The following is a 22,775-nucleotide window of genomic DNA, read 5'->3' as shown; positions in this document are numbered from 1 at the left end:
CCTTTCATCCTTCAATTTAATGCGATGTGGGAGGCGGAGGCACCGTGATGGAATCAACACAAATCCTCCGCCCTCGCTTTGGTTTTTCGCTTCTATAAAAAAACCACACAGTCAATTATGTTGATTGAAAAAATGTCTGCTGAAGTGGAAAATCAACTGCAACGTTAGTGCTGATGAAAGATGCGATCGCTCCGGCCTGCCTTTTCGCACTTCCTGTGCTCGTCGAGTGGGACTCTCTAACCCAATATACTGCGAATTCCCACTCTCCATCATTTCCAGCTGGTTAGCTCTTCCAGTCATTTCGTCTTGTGTCCTTCCTCTCCCATTTGCAAGGCTGATTGACCCTGACAACTCATTCAGGCTGATGCAGTGAGACTAACGCACGGACCCGAGATTCCCCCACCGCCATTGATAAACGTGGCGGAGGAAGACAACCAGCTCATCTGACTCTCTCGTTGTCATTTATCCCCAACTCTGCTGAACAGACTCTTTTCCCTGACGCTCATTCTTCATACTGACAGGCCGCCTGTCATCCTTAACTAGGCTGATTCATGTTCGGTAAACTCGTTGACGTAGTTGTACAGGCTCAGGTTTGTAGGTAGACTTGACGGTGGGGTTTTTACAGATTAGTATATCCGTCATGTCAGGCTCTGCGTCGGCCCGCCAGAGCGTGAAATGAGCTACATCACATACGTGTGTGAAGGAGGAAGGAAGCACATCGCAGATTAAACACGGCCTGGACTTGAGAGAAAGGTCATCTATAATAATGAAATGTCACAGCAGTGTGTGTGATCAGAATGAACAACAGGAGGGCCGGACTTGGACAGTTTAACCTGTGTTTTATGAGTCTTTAAAATTGAGGGCAGTTAACGCTGATGGATGACATACAGGACGGAGAAGTGAGCGCAGTCAAGATGAATTAGAACAGGATTTTATGGTGAGGAGAGAAAAAATAAAAGCTTTAAGTGGAGGGAAACCGATACTATGAAATTATCATACGAGCGTTGTTTCCTTTTTTATTTGTTCATGAGGAAACACAGTCTCTGGAGTCATCTTAGTGTCATTACATCATAAAACCACCTTCAGAGACTTGTTTGAGATTGTTATTGTCATTTTCGGCAAAGTCATGCATCATTCTGTGGTGAAAAGTGCTGATTTATTTCCTCCAGGGTGGTGCGTTCATGTACCGTTGGAAAGCTCCGACATTTAGGATTTCAAATAGAAGAGAAACAAAATTGAAGCAGTGAAAACAATGCTAGCACAGGAACTACAGGCTAGCTGGTTAGCATGCTGAATATGCTTTGCAACACAGTACGTGGACATCATGACGTTTTCAATCAAAATTCTTACATATTGCACCTTTAATACTGATGCCGCGATATGACCCACATAAGCAAACGACAGACAGAAGACTGGCTGTTTTCAAGTAGAGTCTCACAGTCTGAGGAGAGAAGCTGCTCTGTACTCTGGTGGTACAGCAGCAGATGCTTTTGTAATGCTAGATGGCACCAGGACAACTCACTTACAACGTAATAATTAATTTAAGCAGCCAGGATAACTTACGTCTAATAGTTATTAACAACAATTTACAACAATTTGATAGCAAACATTAAGCCACAGCAACTACAGTCAAGAAAAGAGAGAAATTCCCCAGACTCCCTTACAAAATCACTCAATTTTGTGAGCTGTTGAGTTGGAGGAAGCTTTACTAACTTTGTGAAATGCTGACTATGACGAATTCTTAATTATTTTGGCCTTCTTGTAAATTCGGCTTATGTTACACACAACATTCTTTGTGTGTTTTGTAAAAAAACAACATTGTGTCCCAGCGATGTGCGTGTTTACTTGCATGTAGAACAGGGAATTGCTCACTCGAGATGCAAGTTGAGACGCCTTAATGCCAGGTGCGAACTGACGAGCTGTCCCCTTGTGATGTCAATACCAGGGATAAACAGTTTGTCACTGTTCACAGAGACACCGCTCTGATTCTCCAAGCTCAAAACATTTCTCGTTGCGACTGAAATAGAGGGACGCCGTGAGTTAGAAGAACGGGCCATCTGGTAAGAGAACCCCGTGGTTGTGAATGCTCTCTCTTGTCACAAACAAACACGTTAAAAGAGACTCCTGCATATCAGAGCGTTAAATCCAAATCAACTGCTGCTTTATCTCAGATTCCCCTCCATTGAAAGCATGTTTCTTTGTTCGGAGCATCAGCTGTGTGGAGCTGATACTCCAGCACAACAACGCCCTTAATGTGCTGTGTAATAACAATAATAATCTACAGTATGCAATAGCCAGCACTTACAACCTGTTCCCCAGCTGGCTCAGCACCACGCAGAGAAGCTGTAGTATCATCGGCTTTTTACAAACCTGTAATCGACTATGAACCACAGTCAGGAGCCGACTAATCCCAGAGCACCTCTGATGGTTTCCCTGGTGACTGTGTTTGGCCTGCTCTTTGTGGCTGAAGTGGTCTGCATCTCAGCTTCTTGGCAAAGGCCATCCGCTGCTGCTGCTGAGGTCCTTTTTTTCTGAGAGGTTTTTTTTCAGAATGATTGTCATTGCACTCCAGTGACTGGCACTGAGATCAGTCAGCCGGTTGCCAGACGTGCAGTTGGTGTCAGGATGTGCCAGGCTTGCCCGAGCAGGCCAGAGCGAGGCTGCTTGGCCCAGTGAGAGCAGAGGACTGCGAGAGCTTTCTGTCTCTGACTGTCACTTTGCATGAAGTCGGGGCTTTTTACTTAATATTCTGTCAGGAGCTATTTCCCCTAATTGGTGTCATTGCCAGTGCCATTTCATTATTGTAACGGGACACTTGCTGAAAAATGAATGAACTCCCACATTAATTAAATAAAGCGTATAATGAGTTTTGATAAGAAAAGTGCTGAAAAGGCTACAGAAACATGTGTATTATATAATTTACCACTGACCTCTACTCCATCTTTAAAAATGCATCATATCTTTTGTCTTAAATACTCTGTAAAATGATAATCTGTGCATTGATTTCATTTTTTAAGTGCAATGCTTGACCTTAACTACATTAACGGAGCTACTAAAGACGACATGTTAGCACTATTTGTCCGTCTGCCACTGTATGCACTGTGTTTTACTGTCATATCTTAGTTAGTTAGTTTCAAACGGTATCTGCACTTCCTCTTTGGTGACACAGCTTGTTCAACACAGGCTGTCGTGATTTTACCGAACAAGTTTTTGGCACCGAAGCATCGACAGATTTGTTCTCTCTGAAGCCCTGTTGCCTCACAGAAAACAATCAAATAACAATAAAATGTGTTCGCTGAACGAATCTGCAGAATGTTTACTGTCTACAAGAAACCTCGCCATCTAATCTGCATTTTTATGGCGACTAAAAGCACATGGATAATGTGAGGGAAAGATTGCAGTCTGGGTTAAATATTGAAAAGGTCAACGCCGGTTTAAAAACACAAGAATGCCCTGACCTTTTCAATTATTAATCAAAACCAGGATCTTTAACCATAACCTATAAGTGTTTCAGTCACCTACGACTGTCAGAACCAAGCACTGGTGTCAAATGTCAAATCCAGTCCTTTCCCCTGCTGCTACAGGCTACTATATGCCTTCTGCACCAACCATAAGAGTTGCATTAGCAAGAGAAAGAGAAAAACTACACCAAAACAGCAACCCTGCCTAACCCTACACCCCACAGCCATTGCTGGCAGCTTGGTAGGCTAAATACTTAAAACATCTTAGTGTTAGCATGCTAAAATTGGCTAGTTAGCACTTGAGATATCACAATTCTTCAAAAATGTCATCTTTATCAGTCTGATGGTTGATAAAGCCTGGACACTGCCTGACACTGCCATCCCTAAGGGCCCAGACACACCAAAACAACCTCAAAGAATCACCTCACCTCGCCTGTGTCTTGCACAAAAAGCTGCACTTGAACACACCGCAAAGACTACAGCCCACGGCCAATTGCCTACCAGGTTGCGGTAGATCTGTATTTGTCATTCAAAAAGGGAAAAGGGAAGACTTGGACTGCAAATATACAAACTGGTGTTATGATAAATCAACGTGTTTTGACACCACTCACACTAATATAGCTTCTATTCAAGAATATGTCCGATAAAAAGTTGCAAATGGCACTGGTGTCGAGGCGGAGGTGAAAAATAAGGAGAAAGCTCATCAAATGAGTGAAATCATGAACACTAGAGCGACAGGCTCAAGGGCATTTCTGTTTCTTTTTCTATTTTTGTGCACTGATTAGCTTAGCTAACAAGGTGACAGGGGCCGCCAAGAGCCGACTAGTGCCAACGGTCCAGGACACACCGGAAGAAGTTGGCCCACTGATGCTCAGCGACCGCCTCGACATTGGACGTGGGAGTCTGACCGTCCGCCTGGTGTGCTAGTATTGCCAAAAACTGAACCTTATTTTGTTTACCCCCCTTATAAGTATTTGAGTTACAAATGAAAGTAAAGTAATCGTTCATGGCATTGAAAATGAGTTTGGTAAACTGGCCCAGAAATCCTTGACTCACTGATACAGATCAATATCCAAACTATATTATATTTATTTTGTGCTCTGAAGCAGTAAAAATCTTGTTTAATGTCCCTTTAATTTTCCAGCACAGTTCCCTCCAGATAATAAAGTCGAGCTTCTCCCCAACACACCGATAAAGTCTGCTAATTGCCTCCTTTCATTCCAGGACAAATTTACACGTTCGCTCTGTTTACAATTAACTGGCAATGCCATCGAGGCATCTGTCATCTGTTTCTTTGCTCTTCAAACGCCTGTTTGCTTAACAATTACATGTCACCGGGCGATGTGTCGGTGTAACACAACGAGACAGGACACCAAATATACGAGATGTGTGGTTATCAGCCTGTGTAGTGGTGTCATGTAGAGCGAATGCTCTTGTTTGTTTTTGCGCCCCGTCCTGCTGATGAATGGTGTCGAGATGACGGATCAGTGGGTGGCTGCCTGCGTGCGTGTGAATGAAAGTGTTTTTTGACAAGAGGAGAAAAACAAGAACTCCTGTTTATGATTCACATTTTATGCCATCTGTGTAAAATGTGATTAAAAGCAATTTCTGGCGGCTTAATTAAAATTCAGTGTAACGAGCTTATCAAGCCTTCAAGTTTATGAAAAATGCGCGCAATGTTTTCTGGCCCCCGTGATCGCTGAAATGCTCAGTGTGAATATTTCATGCAGGAAAAAAAGAGCTTTGCTCAGGTATTATTACCACTGATAATAATCAGATTATTATTACTCAGATATTTTCATTATGCTGCAGTCATTTCTGATTGACTGACTTAAAGGTTCTCTCTAAGATTTAATTCTTATGTTATTCCTTCTAACCTACTGTTTTATTGAGTTTTCAATCATCAGTGGCAACCTGGGAGCTCATTTGGCACTTCTGTTATATTTTACCTCCAGTGTAGCCAACTCACAGAACAACTGTGGTAATTTAGGATAGCCATAACATCTGTTTGCACCAGCCAATCACACATTTAGATGTCCTAAATGCTACAGTATAAGCTTCTCTCTAACTACATTAACGCTAAATCTGCCACGTTATTCACTTTATTCGTCCTCTGCAGCATTCTGGCTATAAGGAAGAGGGAAACTACATATATCTAAAAAGAAAGAATGTATGAAATATGTTAATGTGCTTTTTGTCTCATTATTTAGCTGGCACATTGATGTTTACTTCCCAAGGTTGAGATCCAGCTCTTGAAATTCTCTTATCACGGTCATAAATAATACCAACATCATCAAAGCCTCTCGAAAAACGTCTGTCTTGGCATAAAAGATTTCTGCCTGGAGTAAATAATTTAACAATATTGAGTTTTTGTCACAAATAAATAAGCTCAAAAGGAAGATCTGCTTCTTTCTAGTTTGCTATTGAATCTTTTCAGAGACAGGAAAGTTGAAAACATGGCGTTTCTCAAATGAGATATTCAGCCCATTCTGAAAAATGTGTTCAAGAAGGATGTGAGCCGCACGGCATGATTAGATACAAAGTCAAACTGAAAGACATGAAAGGATGCAATTAAAAAAGAAATTTAGCTCCAGCAAAATGTCCAATGCGAGTTGAAAATGTTTCAACCTGAGTGAAAAATGTGTGCTAGTCCTGAAACTTCATGAATCTACTTCATATTGGAGCTGATGAAGTGAAATAACAGCAAAAACTGGAGTTTTGTGAGTTCTCAGCAGTACAGAAACACATCTGTACACACAGCTGGTGCATACATTGGATACACTGGATGCTAGCTTGTAGCAAACATCTGCATGGTCGTTAGATCGGCTGTTTGGGACTCAATAGGCAGAGATCTCACTAAAAAAACCCCACATCTTTCCAGCTGTTCTGGAGAGTAATAAATAATAATATCAGACAGGCTCATGGATGGTATAATTTTTAAGTTTGAGTTGTATCTCCTTGTGTGTAAAGTTAAAAGCTAAAGTTAAAGCTAAGCTATACCAACATCCTCTTAGGCAAGTCTTGCCGCTTGTCAGCCATCTTGGCTAACAAGACAAGGCCCATATCTAAACAAATGGAGCCATAACTTCACTTTCGATGTTCACCCAGGCATTAAAACCTCATGTAATGACTGACCAGTCAAATCTGATAAAAACCCCTTTAAAAGTTTGTTGACTCTGCCCATAAATAAGGTTTAAAAACACCTTCCCCCCCACAGGTTATACTCCAGTGCAGTTTCAGGTCACCAACTTCTTTTACGGTTCAATCCAGAGTGCCGTGACGTGACATTGTCAGAGCACTCGAACAAACACGAATTTAATGTCTAATGTTTAAGGAACCTCACCTTCCTTGCTAATACTATGCTTTAGCCTTATATCCTCCCCTCTTGCTTATCAGAAGTCCGTCTGCATCCAGACCAAATCGGTTAAAACTGTCCCGAATCGTAACTGTTGGCTGATAAGTTTCCCTGTTCGGCCGTGATAAAGCAGACAATTAGTTTCGGGGGTGGAAGGGATGTGATATGTGTCATACAACCACCATCTCTGGTGTTATAGGCTTTTCAATCCAAGTGGTTTGTCTCCTCTGTTATTACATCTCTGTCCATACTCGCTACACAACCGGCCATTTTCTCAGAAAGTGATTTTTTGGTAAACCAGCTGTCTGAGAAATCCTCGAGTCACTGACACAAATCAATATTTCAAATCTTTTATGGTTATATTGTGATCTGGAGCAGTAAAACACAATGTCCTCTAGATAATTAACTTGAGCATCTTCCCAACATACTGACTGCTAATATAATGTTTTTTCCATGTTATTTCCCAGCCTACTCTTCTGGCTTGTTTTCGAACGAACAGAAAAAAGTATTGAGTTCTCGAGATGGACAACACAGCAAATGTGACTGAACAGGTGAAAGAGTGGCAACTCCATCAACAACAACTCCAAGGGAAAACACACCCCAAACGGGGCACGATGATTGATTGGAAGAGCGCCGCAAAAACACAGCGAGCAAGAGAAAGGTCACGAAAAAAAAGAGAGAAAAAGCCACGAGTCATGTTGGCGTTCACGGACCGGCAGTTCCCTCCCTCGACAATGACTCACCTCTCTGATGGCTGTGCAGAACTCGCTCTGAAGGACCTTCTTCAGAGACTGGAGCTTGTGACCGGGGACGTCACCCGACTCCTGCAGCTTCTCCAGCAGCTCGATAGCCCTGGCAACATCTGGCAGAAACAGGGGGGAGAGAAAGGCTGTGAGTGTATGTATGTGTGTGGGTACTCATGCCAAAGGGAGAAAAAAAAAAATCCCCCATTCAATTACATTAACAGCACAGCCACACGAAAGGCGCTGGAGCGAATCAATGGGTGGGATAATGGAAATAGACTTAGTCAAGGCCAGCTGGGGCAAGAAAGATAGAACAGCGGTCCCGTCCTCGGATCGTTTGCATTGGCTTAGCTCTACGCATTCGAATGAAGGACGGAGGAATAAGTCGGGCACTCATTTGTTCAAAGGTAACACTTCCTGCCGAGAGCAGGTGCCTGCAGGTATTACAAAGCTTTTACACTAAACCGTACGCCTTAAGTTAGGCCGCGACTCTGAAGTCTGCCGGGCTCTGCCGCCATAATTAGCCTGAGCTGAATGAGTCCGCCAGCTCGGCTGATTCATTTCATGCCCTCTGAAAGTGGCAGGCCAAATAGAGATACATAATGGAAGGAGAGGGAAGTGATTTCCAAGTCAATCACTGGACTTAGACTGTCGGGTCAATACCATGTTTTATTCAGCATGTCTGTCCAGAGAGCTGCGACCACACAGAGAGAAGGGATCGGTACAATCAGCAGTGGAGCCGTGGAGGTTTCCTGCGCTCTAGTTTCAACCCAACAATAATTGGCTTGTTGTTGCATGTACCTTATGATAAGAGCTGCAAGTTTAGTCATTATCTGCTCACCCTCATGCTGACGGGAAGTTTCACAGTGAAACGGTGTTGCAGCATTCTGATAAACAACTGAAGTAGCGTGGGAATTGTTTAAAAGCGTAAAAAAACATCTGGGGGAAAAGAAAACACATGAAATGGCTCCATACAGCTCATCCAGCATGATCCAAATCTATGAAAAAAATGTTATTTACACCCTTTTCCAGCGAAATCTTCCGTGAAGTGTTCTCAGGAAACTCCTCCTCATGAGGTATAACCACTGCTTTAGTGATAAACACAGAAAATAAGTTGGACTACACAACTTTAAGGCCACGGTTTGGTGAGCGAGTGACACAAGTGAGTTTGTTCGAGTGTGTTAATGTGATTCATCCGCCATCTAAAGAGCCTAAAAGAAAGATTTTGTGTATGTCCTTCTTTTTAGGATATTAGTGATGATGATTAGTGTTGGTATAATAAGCTAAAGCTCCAGCGTACAACTTCATGGTCAATGTCCTTTTATTTTTTGTCTTCCATTTAATATAATGCCTAATTGTTATGTATTTATGTTTATGTTTTGGAAAATTGTTAATAAGGAACGAAATAAATCACTTCTGCTACTTTTATTATTTCAATATTTGGATTTAATGGTCTATTATTCATGATTTCTTGATTAATTACTTATTAGTTTAGTCTTTAAAATGTCGGAAACTAGTTCAAAGGCCAGTCTCAAGTATTTAGAGTAGTATAAAATAGAAAAAATCCAAATAATTTTCGCTCCACACATGACAAAGACATGTTTTAGCTCTTTAAACATACATTAATAGATTTTTGGCCACTTGGGGGCAGTGTAGTTAACTGCAAGCACATGTTATGGTGAATGTGTTAGCAACATCACTGTTCATTTGGTGTTGTGTTTGATGTAAGACTAATATGTGGCTCCTGTTTTGGTCTCCACCGACCTCTGGAGGGAAATATAACGCTCTCTAGCTGCTAAATTCTCCATTATGTTTGCCAGCTTGTTGCTTAATAACTCTGTCTGCCATTTGATGCTGTGCATGTCGTGCACAGTGGGGTTTTTAAAGCTTTTTGCTGAAGAAAACAGCCTGCTGTGGCTGAAAATGGTAAGATTGTGGGCCGTAAAACAAAAACACTGAGCTGAAAGACACTAAAAACCCTCCAGAGCTGCAGGGAACCATAGAAGCCAGAGTGCTTTGATCCATTGCTAATATGAAAATATTGATTAGAGCAGCTTCAAACACTGTCAAATGTAATTCTCTGAATGATCTGTTACACAGTTTATACATTAAACATTTGTTATTCCATTAGAAATTATTCTGCAGCAGCAAAACAGAACGCCCACACCAGCTAAGCTGCTGGTTGGGATTCATGTCACCCCACCACGTAACAAAAGCATGTTTTTTAAAGACCTTCCACAGCTCCGACCACGCTTGGCTGCCCAGAGGGTTTGATCAATACAAAACAGGCTCATACACATTCTCTATATTACTGTACGTGTGCTCTGCATGAGCCACACGAGCCTTTGCATCATTTGTATGCAAGAAAATAAACAGCTAGACACGACTTGTTTCCCCTCTACTGCAATCATGTAGGCCTATCACAAATAATAGCGCTACTCATCGATTCATGAAGATAATTAATTGTTTGATTCATTTGTCGAGCAAATTAATATACAGATTTGCCGCTTTTCTCCGTTCTATATCGTATTAAACTGAATATACTTTTTGGCTGTTGATTAAAACAAGCCATTCGAGGATGTGACCTTGGGCTCTGGGACACAAACAGATTAACTGGATAATAATTCTTAGTTGCAGCCCCGATGACAAGCGCAGATGATCTGATGAGCCTCGTGTCTGCAGTTAAGTGAGGATACAATTAGAAAAAACAACCACGATCACAACAAGCAGCGTGTAAATACAACACACTAATCCTTTTCTCTACACTGGGATCTTACTACAAGACTGTGCAAGAGTCTTTTTTCACACTTCGCACACACACACACACACTGATACTGAACTCTGGGAGTATAGAGTAGCTCTGTAAAGCCAACAGCAGACAGAGGACCTTTTACTGTTTACAAGCGGTGGAAGAAGTATTCAGATTCATTCTCAAAACAAATACGAGACAGCATATCACTGGAGGAACCGCCTGCAGCCAGTTAGCTTAGTTAGCCGTGCAGCTAGCAGTTCAGACAGGGAGCTCAGAGCAAGGGGAGACTATTGGTGTTTATACTGCCAGCACAGGAGCTTTGGACCAGTTGGCATGCTAACTTCAGTAGAGATATCTGTGCATCACCGTAAATGTCAAAACTGTTATTTCGTCACATTATGCTGACGATGTTAGTTAATTTTTGAATGTTTTGCAACTAAGATTCTTACATTTTGCACCTTTAAATAAAAGTACACACATTTTTTCATCAACATATACCATAAATATTAAAGTGAAACAACTCATTATGAAGAATCGCCCATTTCAGAATATATTATATCATTGGTTTGTTGATTGTTGATGCATTATTGTGTACATTACATACACACAGGTTGAGCTAACTTATACTGCCTTGTATAATTGATCTGCATGAATTATGTTATTATGTTTATAGGAAATACTCAAGTAAAGTACAAGTACCTCCAAATTGTACTTAAGTATAGTACTTGAGTAAATGTATTTATTTACTTTCCCCTGCTGCTGTTTGCAGAGCTGTGGGAGACAGGAAAAGCAGCAATCTCGAGCTCTGACTGTGAAGGCCATAAAAAGAACACTAGATTTTACCCTTTATTTCGTTTCACCTTTATGCTCCATATGGAGACATTGAGCACGCCTCACAGAAAATCCAATGCCTGTTTCTATTTCAAGCGCTCTGCAATAAAGCACTGGGGATTATATTGATTTGCCTGAAATTGCAGGCTCAGTCCCATCGAGACGGGTTACGGCTCGCGAGAATTAGTCCAGTGAGGGTTGTATTGGCAGATGAAGGCTGGCGATAGGGCGAGTCGTCACGATGATGCTAATCAGCCATTAATCAAACAACTCCTCTGCAAACGTATCTTCACGTATCACTATCAGCCCCATGTACACTGCCTCATCGTGTAATGAAATCCAAAGCTTGGCAGGCCCGATGGTAGCCTTATCATTTAGAGCAGAGGTTGAGCAGACAGTCCAGTTCATATACCTGCCTTTTTTCACCCACTCTTGCCAGACTGTTGAGCCATCATCTACTGTGCTCCGGCCTTTTGCCCATTCTCTGTCTGCTCTGTTTGTTGACCTCTGGCTGCACTTTTTGGACACCCGGCTCGCTTGCTTATGCTCCTTTTTACTTGGTTGTCTTGTTTTGACAGCTAACTTGTTGCTGACCTTTGCTTGCTTCAACGATCAAGCCGACTCAACTTTTCTTTTAACCTGCCGGCCTCGCCTGAGTGTCGAGTTGGAGTTGAACCTTTGCTTTACAGAGGCATCGCCAGAGCAGAAATGTATTATTATATGCAAGTTGTGCAATACTTTCCTGTTTGTGCTTATAATATAACTGTGATTCCCCATCTAAAATGTTGAATTGTTAGCCAGCAGTGGCATATCTATCTTTTTATTCCACTCCAACCTTCTCTGATTTAGTTTTCTACCAACTCCTCAGGGACATATCTGGCTCTTTAGCTGCTAAATGCTCCATTATGTTTTTCCAGCTGACCGTTAACTGAGTCTGTCTGGTGTTTGGAGCCGAGCAGGTAGCTTTTTAAAAAGCTGTGTCACAGAAAACAGCTGCTTGCATGGCTGCAAACAACACTACATTTACAGACCAGACAGCAAAACAATGAGCTGAAATTGCTCTAAAAGTCTATAAAGGCAAGGGGAGCAGTAGATCTAGCTTTGTTAGCTTAACATATTGCCAATAGTCGCTTTAACTATGTTAATGAAAAAAGGAGCTCACCATATTGGGCTTTAAAGAGCTGATATTCTGCTAAGTATGCCATATTAATGTTTTCCATCAAGGTGAGCAGGTCACTTTGCCCCCCTCCATGCTTGGATATCAAAAACACTGATTCTGAATAGCTTATAATGAGCTGGTACACTTCCAAGCAGCAAGGGCATCTGTCTGGGAGGTTTATGAGCATTTCTTTCTCATTAAACAGAGGTCAAGGGCCATCCAGGGAAGACTTTTTTTTCCCACTCTCTCTTTGCTTTCTCATGCTCATTAGCACCATTTTTCTTTATCCGCATCAAGGACTTTGACGAGGCGTTTCGGAAGTCGACTTCAAAGATTGATATCGCAGGCATTTTTCGGTGCTGCTTTCATCTCGCTGATCAAAAGTGATGCCTGCCCATTTCCTGATGTAATCTTTCTAACTCGAAGGAGAGTCATTTTTTACTCCAAAAGCTTTCGCATTTCAAAACGTTCCAATGATACCAACACTGACAGCTGATGTAATAGCGAAAGCCCGCTCGTGTCAATATATGTCACGTCCCTTTGCAGTTGCATCCAAATGTAACACAGCACATGGACACAGGAAACTGATTACAAGACAATGTAATTGCAGGTGTCCACACAAAAACGAGTGGATGATGGAGCGCTCTGCTTCACACTCGGCAGCTCAGAGGAAATGAAATGTTTGCTGGCACTGTGTTGGCGCATTTTCCCTTTGCTGCCTCCATATCTAATCTAGCACAGAAAATATGTCTGTGCAGATTTTCTGCTTTGTTGTCAAGGTATTTTTCATGCGGTTGTGCCAGCCTAGTCGCCAGAATAAAACGTTGGCATTGTATGATTCGGCAAACCGAGGAGACCTTAAATGTTTCATACGTGTCAATTCAACATTTGTGTCACATCAAGTTAAGATGATCTGACTTAGTGACTCTGTTTCAACATTTGCGAGCGTGAAACCACTAAATATTTTCAACGGGACATTAAGGGCATGTTAGTTGCGACAAACCAGATATTTTTAATGAAACATCGGATTCATTTCCAGCCATGTCAGTGGCGACAGAACATGATCTGTTCCTAACCCTAACCAAATGTCACAACATTAAAGACTGAACATTAAGAAACAGGAAGTTGCAACATTAAGAAACTGTGTGCTTCTGCAAACCACGGATATATATATATATATATATATATATTTCTACATGTCAAATCACGCTCAGATTACGTGTGTGTGAGATGATGTTTCACATTTGTAAGCAAGAAACCACTGGATATTTTCAACAGGGTCATGTAAGTGGTAACAAATCGGATATTTTTTTACAAAACATCTGGGCAATTTGCCAGCAAAACCGGTTATTTGGGACAATTAACTGCTGTGTCTGTGGCGACAGAACCAGCCAAATGGTTTTCGTGTCTAAACTTAATCAGAAAAACAGAAATGTCACAACATGCAACTGAACTTTGGGCATAAAGAAACATGAAGTTGTAACAGTGATGAAATGTAACGTTCATTGCCAGCATTAATTCAAGCATTTGGCCTGGCTGTGCACATGACTGCTGGATTATTTCCTAGCAAATAATAAAGTGCAAAAATAAATCTCTGCCTTTTGTTTATGCCTTAAACTCAAGTGAACCACACAGTTTTAAGCAAAAGTGTCCCCTGAGTGCACCTCGACACACACTGCTCTGCGCGCTGGATGTAAAAAGTGGGACATCAAACGAGCAGCGCGCCTGATCAGAGTGGTGTAAAACACCCGGGGGAGGAGGCATCGCAGGGTGATTCTGTTCCATGACAAAGCTGCTGAGATGACTGCAGGGGGAACACAGTTACGTCACATTAACAGGAAACGATTCCCGAATGAGATATGCTGCGAAATGACATATTACGTCACCTTATAGTCTAGCAGCTGGGGGGAGAAAATAACAGCCAACATGACCTTGTGAACTCTGGTACGACCGACATAACAACAGTGCAAGACCACAATCGTCAGCGAATGAAGCGTAGATGGAGATAACACCAAGAATGTGCTCAACACCCACATGGTGTGCTTGTTATGCTGCACGCACTGTGAATTACTTGGAGCTGGAGGGGAATACAGGAAGCGTGATCCCGCCTATGACTTGCTGACTCTGCTCTGCGATAACATGCATGAACACCGCTCGGGTCAACACTTACAATAGTGTGAAGACATGCATTACTATAGACTTCCCCAGTGGTGGAACAACCACTGCAGAAGCATGAGGACATTAGTGATATTTAATGATTAAATTAGCCAAGTTTAAGGGAAGTCTTTTACTTATGTGGCTGTCAAGACTTCATTATTACTTTCTCAGTTTCCATCGACCAGCCGTGAGCTTGTAACAGGGTTTGTGAGCCAACATCATACAGCAGTGGAGAACAATTTATACTGTGTGCGTCTTCTCATTCATTTCTAACAGTGGCATCTCGGAAATATTGTTGTTAACAGCCAACATCTGAGAAAAAATTGTGGCTCTTCAGCTGTTAGCCGCTGTGCTACTCACCAGCTAACCCCTTACTTTGTCCGCCTGCTGTTTGGTGCCTCAGGTAGTGTACAGCTACAGTTGGGTTTTAAGAGCTTTACTGCTGTAAACGGCTACCTGCTGCGTCTGTTTATGACCTTCAAGAGAGCGATGTGTGTGAACTAAATCAAAAGGTTGTGGGGCCATAAAACCAAAACATAAGAAAAAAATGAAATCCTCTGTTGAACTCAGGGGCAAGTCAGGAGGTTTTGACCATCAACACAGTAAACTTTGCTTTAACTCCAACTATTTGCCTGGGTTGTGCATTTCTTATCTCTCTTCATGAGTTTCTACATGAGTAAAATGTCTTCTCAGTAACCCTGACGTAATCAGTTTCACTAAAAATGCGCTGGAGGGAAATTAAGTTCCCCTCTCGAGTGTTTTATTGTCCTGCATCGACTCCATCTCAACCCAGAGGCCCACAGTTTTATACTCTAAGGGATTCAGTAGGTCCAGATGTGTGCAACATCTGCACAACTTTCTGCCTATGCCTCAGTGGAATCCATACGCTTAACCTCTGAGTTGGCAACTGCAAAAAAGCCTGCCAAATTTAGCATAACTCTGAAGCAGACAGACTGTATGCAATTAGGTCATTCCCACTGTGTAGTTTGACAGATTCCTCTCCAAAGGAATAAAAAGAAGAAAGCTGATGCTGCTGTATCTAAATGAGGATTTTTTTTTTTTTTGGGTGACACAAGAGAAAAAGCATCTTTCTCTCTCATTATCTGCCGTGAAAAAGCTTTAAAAAAACCCACCGCGGCATCACAAAAATGTGCAAAGGATGATTTTGAGTCGGGGATGAAAGAATCTTTCGACACGTTTGAGGAGTCGCAGCAACAGTCAATATAACTTGTGCGCGCGCTACATCAAGATACAATTACAGTGTAATGCAGTGCTGCCAGATTAAGCAGAGTGATAACAGCAGCAGAGATCCTGTCAGCGGTTAATTTCCCTCTGCTATACTTAGGATGAGAGAATTCTCATTAGTGATATTTAATGATTAAATTAGCCAAGTTTAATACAAGTTTTTTAATTACGTGGCTTTCAAGACTTCATTATTACTTTCTCTGAACAAAGTTTCTACTGTGTATTGATGATGGGATGGCAATATTCAGCAGTACCGAGCCTCCGAAAACTTTAACGTGGCATTAAAGTCTCCAAAACGTTTCATTTCTTCAAATAAGTATGCCCAGCAGATTTTTACTGCTGGCTCTTCCCTCCACTCCGCTGGCTCAAGGCGTTCTTCAAACAGAATCAAAACACCCAGTAAACAGAAGGTTTTCCTCGTCTAAGTAGTTTCACGCAGTATTTTTCTTCTTCTTCACATCAAACAGCGAGATCCTGAATGAATGGCCGGACGCCTCACGGCCCCTTCAAGTGGGACTGCGTTTGCAAGTAATTGAAAAACTTGTCATGGCCTCCGCGTTTGTGAGTAATGATGTACGCTTTAACTTTCCGCTTTTTTGCTTAAACGCAACATTAATCAACGTCCATTTCTCGCCCGGCAACGGAGTTCGTAAGACTTTAATCACTCGAACGACAAACATACAGCGCACTCGACTTCCCGTGTCGAAAAATCTGACCTCGTGGCATCAATTTCAAGGCGGCGTTGCAACACAGATGGGAGTTGCGTTGAAACAGGCGAGCTGGCAGGACATTCGGCGTTAATGGACCTCGACAACCTCTATTAAAAACAACAGTACAAGAAATAAAGGAGGAGAAAGAACAAGAAGTGAAGCTGCTTGTTTTATGTGTTTGATTTAATTACAGGGAAATGAATCTGTACTAAAACACATAAACACAACATAAATCTGAAAGAAATAGCATGTTTTTTTCCTTGTATAGAAAATATCTGGCCAATGAAATACAGGCAGCGGGCGGGAACGAACATTTCTCACAATATGACAGGTCAGTAACAAGGCGCTTCAATCATGGCGCTCCAGTGGGCCATCATAATAATACGATGCTAATTCCTTTACAGAAGAAAAGAATCGGTGCATATATCAGAACTGGCATCTGTAATCGGCCAAACTGAGTTGGAAAACATCGGCATATTAGATCTGAGCAACAATCCAATAACGTGCATCCCTGCTTTATGCAATTTTTTGATATATTGAGGGCAAAAATCATATTGTAGAGTGAATCAGTCCAACTGCAAAAGCTCAACCATCTCTAATTCCTGATTCAACTGTAATGAGAAATGTCTTGTATGAGAGAAAGCCTAAAAATACAACTTCCTCCTCTAACTGCTGGCATGAGAACACCAGACAATAATACAGTAACAGGAAAAGTAACAGGGGGGGTCTCTCTGCTTCTCAGACAGCAACTCTCTTGGCTATTACAGCTACATGGACTGAATGCAACAAGCTACCCCGTCTCTCCCTCCCTCTCTCTGGAGGCTGTTAAACTGCTCTCCTTCCAACTGAGTTAGAAATTAACGAAAAAAACAGAATAACAAACAAGGTGGTCCGTTCTTGGAAGGAACTAAAAGTCACAGATGAATCATAGTAGGAGCTTCCAGTGGAGAAAGTGTATTAATATTTCTTAGTTAACAAGTCACAACATAGCCCTCGCCCGATATTACATTAACAACCGTGATGATGATGATGAACCGTGATTGTCTGTGTGGCACCATAGTCTGGAAACTCATTTCCCGGAGCTCCTCTAACAACAGGCTGTGACTAAAAAAGGTCATCCTCATCATCCGCTGATTAGAGAAAAGGCACCGAGCTGAACAAAGCCACGCTGACACGTAATGAAGGCTTCAGCGCTCGACAAGGCTCCACAACATTGTTGTGGGAGGATGTGTTGGCGCTGGGCAGCGCTCCAGTTTTCTGGTATAATTAGTCCATTTATAATAGTGGTAGAACTGAGTGTAATTCATTTTCAGAACTTCCAAGTGTCATTTTGACAAAACTGCTGCGATGTAAATAAACACGTCCGCATCAGAGGCTGAGCTCATTAAACCGCCGCCGTCGTGATGACAATCTCTGAAACCTGAGGATCCTCTTTTTCAAATTCTGGCTTTGATTATCGATTGAAATGTCGCTTTCCGCCTCAGCAGATGGCAGAGGAGGGCTCACATGACCTTTCTCTGACTCCTCTCACACCTTTGTACCCTGAGAGATGCTTCCTGGGTGCCGTGCACGCCAGAATAAAACGTCCTGAGATGGCCCTGCCATCTGCCACCGCCACTTTGACCTGGGTGTCCTTGTGCCTTTGGCTACTCTGCCGCTAATTCCAACCATAAAAGCTGAAATAATGACACTCTGAATGAGTAAAATGGGACGACAGGGTTTTTACCAAACAAGTCCTGTCCCCATGCCAAGAGAATTAGCTCTAATTTGCCTTACTGCGACAATCCGCCTCGAATAAATCACTCCTAGAGGGCTAATGGCTCCTGCAGGGGCCCGTGGTGAAAGCAGAGACCGCAAACATTGCGCTTATTGTCTGTCTTCATCCTCGCCAATTACCGAGCAACGTCCCTCCAAGACAATTCTAAGAACCTTAAATTCTGTATTTAAAGGACTTGGGTTGAGATATAACCAGCTATGAGTGACGTCAGGCTGTCAGCAGCCGCTCTAATCCCTCAAATCGCTCGTGTGACTGGGAGCATGTGATGGGAATAAGGTCCGGGCCTCAAATCAGTGAACTCGCCTTGATCTCTCAGAGAGAAAACAGCGACTGTAAACAGTGCAGATATAGTAAAACTAACCCAACCTCGACACAGAGTGGAGAAAACTAAAGGGAGTCATACGTGGTGGAGGAGTCAGAGCTTTGAAGTGATGTTTAACATCCTCACAGGGTGAAATGCACTGAAACCGCTTTCTCGACCCCTGCAGACCAGGATGTGATGCAACTTCAATATGTTGCATTCTGTGTAAGGAGCCACAACCCAGCTCCTCTCAAATTGAAAAATCTATTGCTTTCATGCCCTTCCATCTCGCTATAGCTCTCTCTTTCTACCTATACAACCAACAGCTGAATGCATTGAATCGACAGCTGTATTTTTGAGTCATCAAAGGTCATTCTGGGGAAATGGAGCGAGGCAGAAGTACTGCGGATAAAGTCAATCTTTGAAGATCAAAGACTGATAATACTTAAAGGATGTGTTTGAAAGTGCAGCTTCCTTTTAATCATTCGCTGTCTAGACACGCACGCTATACTGTAGCGCTTCAATTATGGGATGTATACGTGCAGGTGGTGGGTGTTAATATATATCAGCTTTCAATTACGAGTTAATTACGAGTCGATTATCCTTTAGGGTGGTGTATTTCTATCAAATTAGTTTTCAGCTGGGGGCTAGCAGCGTGATCTACTGGTCGCACCCCTACTTTCCAGTTTAAACAGAAACATCTTAACAGTGATTGAATGCATTGCTGCGAAAATTGGAACAAACATTCCCGATCCACAAGAATGAAGCCTTCTGACATTGATTATACTCCAGAAGTGTGTAAAAATCTGAATAATGTTAGGCTCGCCATGCATATAAAGTACCTTAATCAGTAACCGGGGGCCACTGTGTAAGGTCTGTAATCCAGCGACCCATGCTGCTGTCACTGTTAGCAGGCAGCAGACACCCAGTTAAATAATACACAGCAGTCACTCACATCCAGAAACTGTTTAAGGGAGAAGTTCAAAAGTGCGTCTCGAGCTACTGCTGAAGGAGAGCCTGTGGCATAGATTGCACGTAATGGGAGCTACAGTGTGCAGACTTTTTTCGAGTTGTCCTCATTTTTTGCAGAAATGGCGGCGGCGCCAGGCGGCAGAACACACAAATCAGTCGCCAGAGTCATCTATAGTGCCATCACAAGGTTGTCTGGGTTTTAAATGAAGTATCTCGACAGCTATAGGATGGATTTTCATTGAAGTTCAGTACACACATTCATATCCCTCTCAGAACAATGTTGATTTTGGTGATAGGGAAGGTGATTGTTGAGTCCCAGGTTGTCAAATACAGACGCTTTGGGATAGAATCTGGGCTGAATTCAGATCCGAAGCGATAATGACTCTGATATCTTTCTGCAGAATCACCTTCCCTACCTTCAACTTTTAATCTAGCAGCATCATCAGGTCGAAAAGTATTCGTCAAATTATTTGGTTTATGGGCGAAACGCTGCAAAACAAATGACGTCCATGTTTAGTGGTAATTAGCAATGCTAAAACACAAAACAAGGATGGTGATCATGGTGAACATACCAGCTAAACATCAACATGTTAGCAATTTTACAGTAAGCATGTTGCATGCTGGTGTTAGCATTTAGCTCAACCCACAGCCATGCAGCTAGCTCCAGACTTTTGCTTTGTTGTTGCTACAGCTTGCGAGTAGCAGCCGTACCACACAAGGCCCGCTCATTCTCATGTTACCCACAAAATTCCCTGACCAACACCAACTGCGTTACACCCCCGTATCTGACCCCTGCTCTCCCCTCTTTCACATCAGAAAGGCTGTCATGTCGTGTGGTTAAATGCCAGCTCTACAGAGAATGTGGCCTGGTTTTTATAAATCATTCAGGAAGGGTTCGAGTCCATTGTTTCTTGATTGGGTCTGGTGCCGGTGCTTTCTTATCGCAAGCCATTTCCTCCGACAATAACAGGATGGCCGGTGATGTAAGATCTTTTCATCCTGCTGTGACCCAGCGAGCCCAGTGGGAGCTCTGGAAATGAACATCTCTGTCTGTTTCCTCCCCGCGTTGTGTTTGACACACTCGGCAACCCGGCAGCTCGAGCCAACTCCCAACACGAGACGAGACTACCTTTTCATTAGCAATTATAGTGTTTTCAGCGAAGTGGCAGCGGCTGAAAAGAAGGGAGCCTGTAATGTTGCCTCCTTCCCTTCTGACGCCTCCTGCGTGAAACTATCATTACTACTCGCTCGTGCCTTTACAGCTGCCAGCTGCTGACTGGTCTTATTCATGTCATGGTGTGTGCATATGGCTCAGCCCCTTCTTCATACAGGCTGAGGTCACGTCTGAATCACTGCCCCAGTGAATCAGATATGGCTGAATGCTGACATTTTTTACCAAGATGGAAGACGGCCTCAGTGTTTACAAGCCTGTTTATCAATCCAGCTTTCTGTAATCCTATAGAGTGAGTGGGCTGTAGGTTGTATTGTTTGCCTGGTGCCATCTTATAGCCTCACTTCATTAGCGCAGCAGCAGATTGTGCATCAGTAAAGCTCGACTGCACATAAGGAGCAAACGGACAAAAATCTAATTCTTCACAGCAGCGAGTGATCTGTCGTGGCTAATTACTCGGATTCAACAAGTCAGATTGATCCAGGCATGATAATTTATGATCCCACCAGATAAAGTGTATTTATAGTCACCTCCCGTGGCTTGGCAGAGACTGAGGGAGCTGAAGCTGGCTTCACTTGGCACAGAGGAAATAGCTAAGGTGTCTCCTTTCTCTATATTTGACAGCATCCATTTCCTACCTCGTACTGTATCTCACCAGCGGATATGTATTTGGTCTTCTTCCAGTTATTACTTATAAGTAGAGACTTTTAACATGATAAAAGAGGGATTTAAAGTGAGTGTGCAGTTTTTATTCTATTAAAAATCTCCCAGAGATGTTACTATGGTAGTACTAAGGGGTAGGAGTAGATTTATTATCAGCCCAGGTCGATTATCAGGGCCGATATTCAACATTTTCCAATTATTAGTATATGTATAATTCAAAAATGTGCTACTTTGGCTCTGATTCAACATCCTCTCATTCAATGTCCCGCCCACAACAACATCTGATTGGTAACGTGTCACAATTAACAGCCTATAAACACTGAATAATCTGAATCTGTACAGTAAAATTACCAAATAGATGCAGTGGAGAGGAAGTTTAAAGTAGCGGAAAATGGAAATACTCCAAAATTGCACTTTAAAGGGCCACTGCGTAGTTTTGGAGAAGAAACTCAATCTCATCCTTTTAATATTTATATATTAATGAGGTAATAATACAAACTCAGAGGAAAATAAGGTCCCCAGAACACTGTTTGCAGCTAGAAAGGTGGCAGGGTCCGCCACATATAAACACAGTAAAACAGTATGAAATCGTGTTGTCCTTTAAGGTCAGTTTGTTTAGTCAGTCACGAAAACAAATAGAGTTTATTTAGTTTTCTCTTCTGATTTACATTTCTTCCCTAAAACTACATACTGCCCCTTTAATTGTCGACATTAAATGCATGCTTATCGTGCAGAATTTCATCTTGGAAGCTTTACTACCACATGAATGAGGTCAGGGGATGCTCAAATATGTGTTTAAGTCACATGGTGTGCAATTACAAACGCCACCCAGGCTCCTAGTAAACACTACCTGTGGTGCGTTCAGGCTGCATCATCTGAAAAAACATCATTAGGCTTTAATTGCATGCAAAAAAATAATAAAACATCTGCGTCCTGCATCGTATTCCCTAAAAGAGGAACCAGCCTGCCTGGCTTGCACCTGCTCAATTCAAAAAACACAAAAGTTGTCCTCCATCCGACAAAAGTGCACGCAGAAGCGCTCCAGTAGCTTTTGTGCACAGATGAGGAGCACAAACGGGATAATATCGCCGAGGAGGTTACATAATCGAGATGGGAATGAGCAAAGCGCGCTGTAAGCGGTGTGAGGCTTTCCATTTGTCAAATAAAAATGACGGCAGATTAATGAATGTGCCCATGAAGATGATTTCACAGAGGAGAGGAGAGAAGCGCTCCGCTGTGCAACGCGCACGCACGGAGAAGAGAGGAGAGGCTGTTTTTAATTCAGGATAGCCTGAGCTCCTTTGAAATAACGACAATCTGTGGAGAAAAGAAATCCCGAGTCAAACACCTGGATCCAAACCCAGGTGTCCAGTTCTTTGGCCCAAGTTTTCAAAACGCGCAAAAAAACCCCTCTCAGTGATGACAAGCAGAAATCGCAAAGCAAATCCGTGCGTCTTACCTCGATCCAGAGAGAGCGG

General features: G+C 42.5%; 1 protein-coding gene across 1 annotated transcript in view; it reads right to left on the bottom strand.

Annotated features, from left to right (window-relative positions):
* The window catches only part of lin7a (lin-7 homolog A (C. elegans)), a 40,483-nt gene extending 17,708 nt beyond the window's left edge, over positions 1-22,775 (bottom strand). Inside the window, exons 1-2 of the mRNA XM_073480208.1 lie at positions 22,757-22,775; positions 7,560-7,678 (exon numbers count right to left, since the gene is read on the bottom strand). The gene's annotated coding sequence lies outside the window, so the exon portion shown is untranslated. The remainder of the gene's footprint in view (positions 1-7,559; positions 7,679-22,756) is intronic.

The sequence above is a fragment of the Pagrus major genome, chromosome 14, assembly GCF_040436345.1.
Source record: "Pagrus major chromosome 14, Pma_NU_1.0".
NCBI classification, from domain to species: Eukaryota; Metazoa; Chordata; class Actinopteri; order Spariformes; family Sparidae; genus Pagrus; species Pagrus major.
This window is presented reverse-complemented; position numbering and strand designations above follow the sequence as displayed.